Source organism: Balaenoptera ricei, chromosome 3 (assembly GCF_028023285.1).
Source record: "Balaenoptera ricei isolate mBalRic1 chromosome 3, mBalRic1.hap2, whole genome shotgun sequence".
In the NCBI taxonomy this organism is placed as follows: domain Eukaryota; kingdom Metazoa; phylum Chordata; class Mammalia; order Artiodactyla; family Balaenopteridae; genus Balaenoptera; species Balaenoptera ricei.
In genome coordinates, this window is record NC_082641.1 from 95,127,980 (window position 1) to 95,141,613 (window position 13,634).

The 13,634-nt window shown below is 42.0% G+C and overlaps 1 long non-coding RNA gene across 1 annotated transcript in view; it reads right to left on the reverse strand.

The window, feature by feature from the left end:
- Positions 1 to 5,408, reverse strand: part of LOC132363725 (uncharacterized) — a 56,547-nt gene extending 51,139 nt beyond the window's left edge. The window contains exon 1 of the long non-coding RNA XR_009502650.1: positions 5,385 to 5,408. This is a non-coding gene — a long non-coding RNA (uncharacterized LOC132363725). The remainder of the gene's footprint in view (positions 1 to 5,384) is intronic.
- Between the last annotated feature and the right edge of the window lie 8,226 nt (positions 5,409 to 13,634).

Consider the following 13,634-nt stretch of genomic DNA (forward strand, 5'->3'; position numbering starts at 1 on the left):
TTAAAAGATCTAAAGTATGCTATGTCTCCAATTAGGCCTCAGAGGAAAATAGAGAGGAATAGGGTAAAGGCAGTAATTGAAGGAAAAAATCGCTAAGAATTTTCAAGAATTCATGAAAGACAGCAATTCACAAATTCAGGAGTCCAATAAGTCCCCAGGATAAATATCTAAAAATCCACACTTTGGTTTCTAAGAGAAAGCAGAAAGAAAGAGAAAATCTTAAACGAAGCTTGAGAAAAAGATTACCCTCAAAGGAGTAACAGAGTGACAGCTGACTTCTCAATATCAAAAAATAAATAAGATAAAAAGCCAGAACACAGGAATATTATCTTCAATATACTAAGAGAAAAAAAAAAAGCACCTACCTAGAATTCTATACTCCACAAAAATATATTTCAAAAATGAAGGCAACACAAAGACATTACTGGACAAGTAAAAATGTAGAATGTAGAGAGTTTGCCTTCTGTAAATCTGCACCTAAGGATATCCTAGAGGATGCACTTCAGACAGAAGGAAAAGTGACCACAGGCAGAAGGCAAAGTTGAGGGGGAGGGAAAGGAAAGCAAAGACAATGATAAATGTGTGAGTAAATCTAAATGGATATTGACTACATAGAACAATGACTATTATGCCTTATGGTATTGTAAATACAGAAAGAATTGAAAAAAATAGTAATAATAGCGTGGAATTTGGGAAGTTGGTAATCAATACTAAAGTGTTTGTGTTGTCTAGGAGGAGGGTAAAGGTATGAATTAACATTTAAGAAGTCAAGAACGCATACTGTAATTTCTAGGACAACTACCAAGAGAAAAGAAACAGGGTGCAGCTTCCAAACTAGTAGAGGGGAAAACGTCAAACTAGTACAATCAATCAAATAAAAAAGAAGGCAAAGAAAGAGAGGGGAAAACATAGAACAGCTGACACAATAGAAAGCACAAAATAAAAAGGTAGATTTAAACACAAGGTACAGTAAATACATTCAATGCAGATAAACTAATTGCTCCAGTTAAAAAACTAAGATTGCCTATCTAGACCAAAAAACAAACCAATAAAGAAATCCCAAATATATGCTATTTAAAAGTAACATATCAGGAGTTCCCTGGTGATCTAGTGGTCAGGATTCAGCACTTTCACTGCCGTGGTCCAGGTTCAATCCTGGTTGGGAATTCCCACAAGCTACGTGGTGTGGCCAAAAAAAAAAAAAAAAGTGTGTAGCCAATAAACATCATTGGCTATATACGCAAAGAATTTAAAAAATAAAATAGGGACTTCCCTGGTGGCGCAGTGGTTAAGAATCCGCCTGCCAATGCAGGGGACACGGGTTCGATCCCTGGTCAGGGAAGATCCCACATGCCACAGAGCAACTAAGCCCGTGCACCACAACTACCAAGCCTGCGCTCTAGAGCCCACAAGCCACAACTACTGAGCCCACGTGCTGCAACTACTGAAGCCTGTGTGCATAGAGGCCATGCTTCACAACAAGAGAAGCCACCACACTGCAATGAAGAGTAGCCCCCGCTCGCCACAACTAGAGAAAGCCCACGCGCAGCAAAGAAGACCCAACATAGCCAAAAAATAAAGATAAAAATAAGTTAAAAAATAAAATTAAATTAAAAAATTTAAAAATATAAAATAAAGAATAAAATAAAAGTAACATATCTAAAACATAACCATATAGAAATGTTGACAACAACTGGAAAATATACTCCAACAAAATGAGGAAATAAATTTAAAAAGAGAAAGAAATGGGATCAAGGAAATAGGGAACTGGAATAGGAAGACAGAAGGTTCTGAGAAGAAAGCTTCCAGGTAAAAGGAGGGCATTGATAAACTAATGTTTCTGAGCATAGGGGTGGGGTGGGGGGGAAATCTGCTGATAGGTTTATGGTACCTCTGATTGAATATTTGGAAAAATTTAGATAAAGATTTATAAAAAATTACACAAGTAAAAACAGAAGCAATGAGTAACTCCAAAAAAAAAAAGGATTTCATTTATGTAAGAAAGGAAATGAAATCATAATATACTAGTTGATTCTGCAATTAAAAAGTGTTTGCCCATTCTTAATGGCCATCATTAAAAAGTCTACAAATAACAAATGCTGGAGGGGTTCTGGAGAAAAGGGAACTCTCCTACACTATTGGTGAGAATGTAAGTTGGTGCAGCCACTGTGGAAAACAGTATGGAGGTTCCTCAGAAAACTAAAAATAGAATTACCATCCCACTCATGGGCATATATCCAGACAAAACTATAATTCAGATAGATACGTGCACCCCTATGTTCACAGCAGCACTATTCACAATAGCCAAGACATGGAAACAACCTAAATGTCCACTGACAGATGAATGGATAAAGAAGATGTGGTACGTGGATACAATGGAATACTACTCAGCCATAAAAAGGAAAGAATATGGATGCAACTAGAGATTATCATACTAAGTGAAGTAAGTCAGAAAGAGAAAGACAAATACAATACCATATCAGATCACTTATATGTGAAATCTAAAATATGACACAAATGAATTTATCTACAAAACGGAAACAGACTCAGACATAGAGAACAGACTTGTGGTTGCCAAGGGGGGAGGGGGGGATGGAGTGGGAGGTTGGGGTTAGTAGATGCAAACTACTATACATCGAATGGATAAATAACGAGGCCTTACTGTATAGCACAGGGAACTATATTCAATATCCTGTGATAAACCATAATGGAAAGAATATTTTTAAAAATGTGTGTATATATATATATAAAAGTGAATCACTTTGCTGTACAACAGAAATTAACACAACATTGTAAAACAACTATACTTCAACTTTTTAAAAAAGTGTTTGCCTATTCTTAATGTAAACACTAATTATTGATTTAACCAAAATTTCTGTTATACTCTGTTGAGCAGAAGAGGGAATGGAGTAAGAGAGAGGAATACTTATTAATAGAAGCCAATAAATGATGTTTAAAATTGATAAGTCAAGAATTAGCAGTATAATCATATTACTTAGAAATATAAAGATTAACGCTAGAAATATCAGCTAAAAGAAAAGGACCTCTCAGGACAAGGAATGAAGAGTTGAAGAGTAGAAGGACAAATGTTGTTTGTAATTATAATCTTTCTCATTTTATTTAGCTTTTAAATTATATACATGTATTATTTTGTTAAAATTTTAAATTAACAGATGAAAAAATTTTTTTAAAAACAGAAAATAAAAGCAAATAAGAGGAATTTTTCCAACCAGATAAAAATTTAAATGAAAGCTAGGTATCAGAATACATCATAAATTATATATGTTACACAGTACTTGGCACAGAAATAGACAAATAGATTAATGAAACAGAATAAAAGTCCAGACAGATTCACATTCATATGGGAATCCAAGTCAAGATAAAAGCAGCATTTCAAATCAGTAGAGAAGCATTTATTTGATGATCCACTGAGACACCTGTCAATCATTTAGAAAATCGCTGTTAGATCCCTGTCTCACACCACACACAGACATAAATTTCAGACAGATTGAAAAGCTAAATGCAAAAAACAAAATTTTAAAAAGAGAATGAGATATTATCTATATGTACTGACTTTGAAAAAGGCCTATAAAATATTTTTAGGTGAAAAAAGAAAATGGTAGTATAATATAATTAGTGTGATTCCATTTTTTCAAGTAAAAATATATGTGAGTTTGTGTGTGTTGTGTGTGTAATGAAAAGGGTCTGGAACATGCACCAAATTGTTTATATCAGTGACTAGATTTTCATAGTGGTGATAACAGAGGGGATTATATTTCTCAAAAATGTGGCAAAATTATGGATGATTATTACTTTCATTTTTTCCTTTTTTTTTCATTTTTCAAATAAAAAATGTCAAAAGAGGGGCTTCCCTGGTGGCGCAGTGGTTGAGAATCTGCCTGCCAATGCAGGGGACACGGGTTCGAGCCCTGGTCTGGGAAGATCCCACATGCCACGGAGCAACTAGGCCCGTGAGCCACAACTACTGAGCCTGCGCGTCTGGAGCCTGTGCTCCGCAACAAGAGAGGCCGCAATAGTGAGAGGCCCGCGCACCGGGATGAAGAGTGGCCCCCGCTTGCCGCAACTAGAGAAAGCCCTCGTAGAGAAACAAAGACCCAACACAGCCAAAAATAAATTAATTAATTAATTTTTTAAAAAATGTCAAAAGGAAAAATTTTAAATATTTTAAAGTAAACTTTTAATCTTAACCTTTAAATCTATCCATCTTTTACCAGGGAATTTGTAAAAACTGTGTTTATACATAAAGCCTACAAGAATAAGTGCATACATTTATATCTGCTAAAGCTTCTTTGATCTTTAATTTTTTAAAAAACTTTATTGAGCCTTTCTAAATAGGAAATGTTCTCTTTAAGTAACATTTATTGAATGATTATAATGTGCAGTTCATAGAGCTAGTTATAGCATGTAATTTGTCATAACACTCTGGGCTCAATATGGCAAATTTTCTACAGAAAATTGCAAGCCAAATTAAAAGAGGAAAATACTCCTTCTAGATTATGATATGAAATGACTTCAGAACTCAAAGACAATAATGGCAATTTTTAAATTGACTCCTGTACTGTAGAGAAACTGAAAAAATGGAGATTAAAAAAAAATAGCATCCCTATATATTATCAATGGTAAGAACTGCAAAGGAAAAGATGCATTGGGAGAAATTTTTCTGGAAGCATTTAATTAAAAATAAATCCTGCTTGCCCCAATCGTTTTTAAGCCCCAATAGTAAGATGTTTTTTCTCTTTCTCTGTAGGGTACAAAGCAGATCAACAAAATCAAATTGAAAGCAATAGAGAAAAAAAAAAAAGAGAGAATTAGAGTTTTTACATTATCTTGGAAAACCCACATGGATATTTGAGACCTTGAGAAGCATCAAGTCTACATCTTGACCTCCATATCCCACTTCAAAGTCCTTTCCATCTCTTGCCATCATTTACTCAAAGGCTGATTGCATGCCGGCTCTTTGCTAGGCACTGGACACTGGGTATGTGACAACCTCAAGCTGCTGTTAGCAGAGGGAGTGGGAGAGATGGGTAAGCCAACAGGCAATTACAATGCAGAACTCAAATGCCAGCCTGCAGGTGCGTGCAGAGTGTGAGGAAGTCTGGAGCTCAGACTGCTTCCCACAGATGTCCATTGTCTCCCCAAAGAGAAGCCACAGGAAGGAAGAGAAGAGCAACAAAATCTAAAAGCATTTTCACTTGTGACTGCAAAGTGAATGCCCTGTTAAAATCACTCAGACAGGAAATTGTGAAATGGACGTGAGGGTGAGTAAAGGAGCCGGAGCCAGGCTGTGTAGACCAAGGTAGAAGGTCCTTAGTGGGCTGGCCAGGACCCGTGCCCCCAGCCCCCTCCCCTCCCCTTCTCACCTGGCCCCCGGTCCCTGTCCTTCCTGGCGCTGCTGTCATCCTGCTGCCCCTTGTCCTGCTGCCTCCGGAGAGGCTGCTGTAGACTGTTCACAGCTGTGCTCTTCCGGAGACGCCCCTGCACACCCCATCTCCACTCCCTCCCTCCCCCGCTGCTCCCTCCACTCAGCTCTCAAGGGAGGGGGCAATTCTCCCCGCCCCCCGGGGGTTTTCTATGCCCAGCCCTGCCCCGCCCTTCACTCTACACACACAACAAATGTCCAGGCAGTGACATCTAAGGAATCTACACATAACCGCCAGAGATAATGGATGTGTACAATTCAGGGAACAGCTTCCAGTAAGTGCCAAGACTCAGATCCCCCCTCAGCGTCCCTTACATCCCTCTCCCTCGCAGGGCCCAGCCTCTGCTATTGTGGCAGGGAAGTGCTCCAGGCCTCTCCGGCCTCAGAGCCCAGGGAGGCCGGATCCTCTCTTATTTTGCCTCTGACTGCCCAAAGAGAGGGCAAACCATCCGTGAACCATCCGTCCTGCTCCACACCTGATGTCCCAGGGTAATTATTGGTAGGTCCCCTTCCACTCCCCAGACAGCCTTAGTTTGGATGTTAAGTTTCATAGTCACCTTGACTAGGAATAATCTACTCTTAAGACTGACAGTGAGAATACCCATTCCTTTCCAGAAAAGCCCATCCCCAGAACCAAGGGAATGATCAGGCCCTGTGGGACCGGACAACAGTCAGACTCCAATTGCCTGCAAGTAGTACATTTACCAAAATCTGGCTCATTCAGTCTTACATATCATGCGTGGGACATCAGCCATCCTATCCAGGTTTGCATTATGACAAGATCAACACTGTCCCTTTCCAGTCACCCTTCCAGTGAGAGGTGAGCTAGGCTAATTAGGAGTCCAAATGAACTTTCAAGTCTGGCCTTGTTACAGGCCAGTCAGACTACAAGCCACTTGTCCATAGGATGGTTCACCCAGCACGGTTCACCTTCAATGGCAGGACCTCCGGATGTAGGAGGACTAAGAAATTTTAGCAGATATACAAGCACCTAAATATACAAATAAACCACGCACCTATCTACTAACTCTGTTGGGAGATGGAGACAAATATCAGCTCAGAAGTGAAAATCTTTCTGTCTGCAACATTTGGTGTGAACGGCAATATCCAAAGGCTAGCTATCTGATCAGCAAGCTTATGCTATTTGCAGGAAGGTGATGCAGATCAGATCAGAGAGGAAATTGGGCCTTTGCAAGCCATTCACCATCAGACCCAATCAAATGGAGTCAGGATGTGACAGGAAGAAGCTGTAAAAGAGCAGGCCCAGGTACCTGGCTGGTCTGGGGTCTACTCACCATGTTTTTTCCCCTTACTACTCATTTCAATGTTTATACGGCAAGTGTTGATTCTGCTCCTGCTTTCGAAGCCTCCTAGCACATGAGATGATTGTCACACAAGGAACATTGATTATGTCTGGGCTGCTCAAGTGTCTCACAGACTGTGAGTGGCTGAGTTTTCACCACTACCCGGCACTCAGCTCACGCCAGGTTTAATAACTGTAACGCCAGCCTAGAGTGGCATACAGCTATCCTGTGGGCATGAAACACTCCAACTTTCCCCGTATGTCTAAATCTGTATGGAGTTTCTCATTTTCTAAATTGAGTCAGAAAATTTAGACCTGAATTCTAATTCTAGCTTCTCCTCTAAATAGCTCACATCTACTCCCGCGGCCTCAGGATCCTCAAGTGGAAAATATAACGGTTGGCCTAGGAAGCCACTAACGTCCCTTCCTGCTCTGTCATTCTGTGGGACTGCACTTCTGGTGCCGGTTGTCATCTGGTTGTTGGACCTCAAAAAACATTCTCCGGGCCTCAGTTTCCTCATTTGTTAAAGTGGTGCCAATACAGTGAGCGCCTCACAGGGAGGTTGTGGGCTTTAAGTGGGACAGCGTACAGGGCAACATGCAGGAAATGAATGCATACAGTAGGAACTCAATAAATGTTAGTTTGCACTCTCCCAGATTCTCCATCTGTGAAAGCTGAATGATATCTGCCAGTCTATCCTGTGAAAATTTAAATGAGCTATGGAGAAAGATGGAAGGTGCTTGGAATTAAGAAAAGCATATGCAAAAAAGAAAAGAAAAGCATATGCAAATGAAAGGAATTATTATTATGCAAATACAGACGGAAGTCAGTTTCACAGCAGTAGCAGATTTGATGTGCCTGATTAATTTGTTAAACAAACTAAAAGCATAAATATCTGAAAACTAAAAACCGTCTGCTTAAAAGCCCTGGGTTCATCTCAGATGAGACTGAAAGACAGAGGGCAAAGGAGGAAGCTCAGAAGGTTCCAGGGCTTCTAAGGCCCTGAAGCCAGGCCAGGAGGGAAGCTGAGGTGGGGGTGATGGTGACAGAGTGACTGTTGAGGGAGAGGAGGTGCCGAGGCCAAGGGACACCACCTGGGCACAGAAGTGATGACGGCTGAAGCAGAGGGGTGGCTGCGGAACTGCTCACTGTGGCTTATGGAGCACTTTGGCTCTTGTTAACATGAGGAAATTTAGCTCCCCTTGTTAGGTAAAAGGGCGAGACATCTTACCTAGGAGCGGAATCACCACAAGAAACAGTGTGCCTGCTTCAGCTGAGAGGCCTTGCAGACACTGAGCTCTCAGGCCCGTAGGCAGTGGGTCTTCTCCTGGGTCTGTTCAGAGGGAAGCAGAAGCTGTGGGCTGCTCAGAGAGATACAAAGCTCTGGGCAGGAATCTGGGCTTAGCTGTAGGGTATTGTTTTTACCACTTTATTTTGAAAAATCTCAAACATACAGCACAGCTGAAAGCACTTTCCAGGGAACACTGGCATAATCCCACCTGGATTCTATCTTGATTGTTTTGCTATACTACTTTCTTGATCACATCTATCCCTCTATCCATCCATTACTCCATGTTAATTTTGGTGCATTTCAAAGTGACCTACAGGCCTCCATACCCTTCCCCCTAAATACTGCAGCATGCATATTATTAACTGGAGCTCGATATTTTTTTTTACAGATCTTTCCTTCTGATATAAAATTTACATACTATGAACTGCACAAATACTAAGAGAATAGGTGCTGTGTTTTGACAAATGCCTGCACCTGGGTGACCCAAACCCCTATCAAGATGTAGGACACCCAGTCACCCCAAGTTGGCTACAGATTTGCTACATGACCTTGGACAAGACCCTGTTTACCTTTGATTTCAGCATGTCCCAAACTTTTCTGATCACAGAACTCTTTTTCCAAATTCCAAGTTCCAAAGTCTGTCTTAAACAATTCAGCCTACTAGATGGAATGTTAAATACCATTCAAGCCCCCATATTACAGTTGAAGAAATCTGAGAACTGGAGATGTTACTTATCCTAGATCCCTAAGCCGGTAGCACAGTTATGACAGGAAATTAAAATGTATTGAGCAACCTCTCCAAACCAGGAAATATATTAGGTGCTGGGTTGATGTAAAGATGAAATACGATTATATATGTGAAGTGCCTTGCATTACGTCTGGAGCAAGCGGACACCAAAAATCATTAGTGCTTTTCTCCTCTGTTCCATACTAACATTTTAATATATTCACATGGCTAAGATAGTAAATGCACATCCTTCACCTCAGTCCATTATAGTAAAAACCCATGAGGGAGGCAGGGGAGGCATTTTTATCCACGCTTTGCAGGAGATTATATAGCCTGTCCTGATCATCATTAGTAAATGATGGTGGTACCAGGACTTAAACTGAGTCTCCTGACCCTAAATAATTTCAGACAAGAGACTTAGGAGCTTTGTCTATGTTCTCCCAGGCCATCTGGGACTAGAGTGGAAGGGGAATTTGGAAATGCTAAGAAGGCTATATTTGGTTCCAAGTGACAGAAACCCAACTTGAACTCACTAAAGAAGAATTTAGTGGTTCTTATAATAGAAAGTCTCTCCCTCTCTCTTTCTCTCTCTCTCCCCCCACCCCCAAACCCTGTCTCCAATTTCCTCTTGCCTTGGCTCCATTCTCAGGCAACACCACCCTCACGGAGGTGGGATGGCCACCAGAAGGTCTTGGTTTACATTCACCCAGGTTAGCAATCTCAAAAGAAAAAGAGAACTTTCTTTTGTTATATCAGGCAAAAATCCAAGGATTGAGTTTTCTGAACTAACTTGTTTCATGTGCCCATTCTTGAAACAATTATTATTATTATTTTTTAAAAGGATGGAATCTATTGCCTGGCCACCATGGGTTACGGACTACTCCTATTACTGGGGGTAGGGTCGCTCTTCCCACAGCCTGAAAGAGAGGGAGGATGTGTCCTGCAGGAAAATCAACATGCTGTTATCAGAGGAAAGGGGAACTGGATGATGGATGCTGGGCAGCAAAATCTAGCCAACAAAAATGTTTAACAAAACTACTGGGCGGGGGCTTCCCTGGTGGCGCAGTGGTTAGGAATCCGCCTGCCAATGCAGGGGACACGGGTTCGAGCCCTGGGCCGGGAAGATCCCACATGCTGTGGAGCAACTAAGCCCGTGCGCCACAACTACTGAGCCTGTGCTCTAGAGCCCGTGAGCCACAGCTACTGAAGCCCGCGTGCCTAGAGCCCATGCTCCGCAACAAGAGAAGCCACTGCAATGAGGCCCGTGCACCGCAACTAGAGAAAAGCCCGTGCGCAGCAACGAAGACCCGATGCAGCCAAAAATAAATAAATAAATTTATTTTTTAAAAAAACAACTACTGGGTGACCAGGATCAACTTACATTGTTGAGAGTGGGTTAATCAGAGCTCTCCTGGAACTATCCAAGCCCAGGCTTTAGAGATTTTCATGGAGGTTTCACTATGTAGGCACAACTGATCAAATCATGGGCTACTGGTGATTGAACTCAATTTCTAACCTCTCACCCTCCCCCGAAGAATGTGTGGGCAGGGGCTGACAGTTCCAACCCTCTCATCACCTGTTTGGTCTTTCTGGCCACTAGCCCCATCCTGAAACTATCTAGGACCCCCCTCATGGCTCAAGAGTCAACCCATCAGCATAAACTTAGGTAAGGTTGAAAAGAGCTCATTATGAATAACAAAAAACACTCCTAACACAAGGTCCAGTGGAAGCTCTTGTCAACTAAGAAAATGCTGAACACTTCCCCATTCCATAATTTAATAAAGCGTTCAGAGTTAAAAGGTCAATGCATTCATGTATTGTGCTTTCCAGGAACTTCACCTGATTTCTCATAGAAATCTTCAGTGCTTAAGCCCAGGGATGCAACAGATGTATGAGGTCCACTCCAAACCCTCCCCAGGAAGGTCCCCAAGCAACTCTGGTCGGTTCCCCCTTCCCCAAAGAGGCCAGGGGTTGTGTCCTGCCCCACTGCAGCACTCCCTTACTTCCCTCAGAGATTTTCAGGCATCAGTGAAATTATAAAAACACTTTTCTCCTGCTGAGGGTGGGGGGTTGGTTTTGTTTTCCAAGGGAATCCCTATAATTGTCGGCATTTTGAATGCCAGGCCTCGAGGGCAATATTTCTGCTCATAGGAGCCGCCTCATCGTCATCATTCCTACTGTGAGAGGGTATGAGAGGTAGGATGTGAAAAGGGATTTGCCCACAGCTTCTCTTTTTCTAAGCACAGATGACAGAAATAAGAAAAATCGTGGCAAAGATTGGAAGAGGTCAGCAAAGTGCCTCTGGACCCCAGCCTTCATTTTGGCTCCCTCCCCTATAGTCCTTCCTTTCTCCTTCGACAGGTTCCCACCAGCTTCCTCCTTTCTGCCCCACAGGAAGGAGACAGGGAAAGGAAGGACAGAGAGAAGACAGAGCCCAGGGAAGCTTGGCACCGTGGAGCCAAAGGAAATCCAGGAATTGAGGAGTGAGAACCAGGACGAGAGACTTTTGAGTGAGTTGATGTTGATATCGATCAAACATGAAAATGGGGGAATTCCCTGGCGGTCCAGTGCTTAGGACTCGGTGGTTTCACTGCGGTGGCCCAGGTTCAATCCCTGTCCAGGGAACTAAGATCCCGCGAGCCGCACAGCATGGCCAAAAAAAAAAACATGAAAAGGGGATCAGAGACAATTACTGAAAAACAAATTACAGATTCTTCAAAACTCACTAAGTGGGAAGAGAAGAACCCAAAATGCAGCTTAGCCAGATACGATTGATACTAATTAGAAAGTCATCCTGTTCTCTAATCCCAACATAGACTCAAATTGGTCTTGATATCACTGTACCATCCCAACCACCATCACCTGGACTCCACATCAACCCTTGTTCCATCTTTTTCAGTCTTTCTAATGACAGCCAGAGGGCACTTCTTAAAACACAAATTGAGTCATGTAACTCCCGTGCTTAAATGTTTCAACTGTTTCCAAGTCTACTTAGAATCAAATCCAAAATCCTTATCATGACTTAAAAAGCTCCACATCATCTAGCCTCTACCAACTCATATCTTATTGCTCTCCCTCCTTCCACTGAGCACTGGCCACCAAACTTTCAGTTTCTCAAGATACCAGGAAACTACCCCAAGACCTTGACTCATGCTGTTACTGCTTCCCGGAAAACTTTCCTGCTCTCCTCCACACCAGCTCCCGTTCACTGATAAGACCTCAGAGTTCTCTGTTAAATGCCCCCATCTCAATCTCAATTAGGTTCCCCATGTTGTAATGGCTATCAAATAAAGTCAAAGTGTAAATGGAGAATAGCTTAGAACTCTATTAATATATTCTGGAAAAGATATATCAATTTGTAGATATGAAAGGATTCAATTGGTTGGTGGGAAACACTAGTCCTAGGATACGTAGACAGTTTAGCCTGGACGCATTAACTTACTTAAATTCTTCAAGTTCCACCAAATTTTTTTCCATTTTCCCATTCATTCACCTGATCCCCGTGGGGGAGACATAGCATCAAAGAAGTTGAGAGTGGGGAAGAATGGTATGTAACAAGAAGTACACTGAGACAGGGACAGGAAATCTGGACTCCATTCCCCTCTCTGCCAGCAATTAGTGTAAATTGGGGCAAGTCAAATCTGCACTCTGGGCCTTAGTCTCCTAAACTCTGATAATAATCTCTAAGATTCCTTCTAGCTTTTGTTTTTCAAGATACTAGGCTATCTGGATTAAATCCCCCCTTAAGCCAATAATTTCTCCTAAAGTGCTCTAATGTAACCATGCTCCTCTTAGCTTAGACACATGAGTGATATAGAACTCTGCTTCCCAAGGCATTCACTCCTTCTTTGTCGACCTGTGGTCTTAGAATCTGCCTCTCTGTAATTTCCTCTCATTAATCTTTGTGCACCAGAATAATCCAGAACAAGAGAATTTATCTGGCCCCACGACAGTGTTTAAAATTTAAAGATATTATCCTGACCTCCATTTTCCAGGTTAAACCTCTCCACTTCCTTTCACTCTGTATATAAATGCTTTCCAGACACCTCAACAACCTTCTTGCCTATACCGGTCCTCTCTAGTTTATGAATGTCCATCTTAACATCTAGTTCCCGAAACTAAATTGTACATCCTTGCTGTGATCTCAGCAGATAGCTCTAAGCGTATCATCAGTGATCCAGGAAGAATACTTCTCCAAGTATTTTGGTTTGATTAGCAGCAAAACAAAAGCAAGCATTGGCTATCGATATGGCTGTTGATTTGTTGTTTAAACCATCTACATTATACTACTGCTTTTCATAGTAGTGGTTCCAGCTGAGCCTGAACTGGGATTCAGAGGCTGAGATTATCTGATGAACTGGTACTAATGGTGACCCATAGGCAGTGACCATTCTGCATGAGGTGATTTTTCTTTTTTTTTTTTAAATTTGCCACGATCTCCACTTTAATTTTTTTTATTTTTAAATGCTATTCTTGTCTGCTTACATTCTTTTTATGTATGTATGTATGTATGGCTGTGTTGGGTCTTCGTTTCTGTGCGAGGGCTTTCTCTAGTTGTGGCAAGTGGGGGCCACTCTTCATCGCGGTGCGCGGGCCTCTCACTATCGCTGGCCCCTCCTTGCCGAGCACAGGCTCCAGATGCGCAGGCTCAGTAATTGTGGCTCACGGGCCCAGTTGCTCCGCGGCATGTGGGATCTTCCCAGACCAGGGCTCGAACCCGCGTCCCCTGCATTGGCAGGCAGATTCTCAACCACTGTGCCACCAGGGAAGCCCATGCATGAGGTAATTTTCATGGAGGAAATAGCTTGTGGAGAGGACTTGGTGCCAGAGTGCCTGGATGAAAATGAGAAGTGAGGATATAGGTGTCTA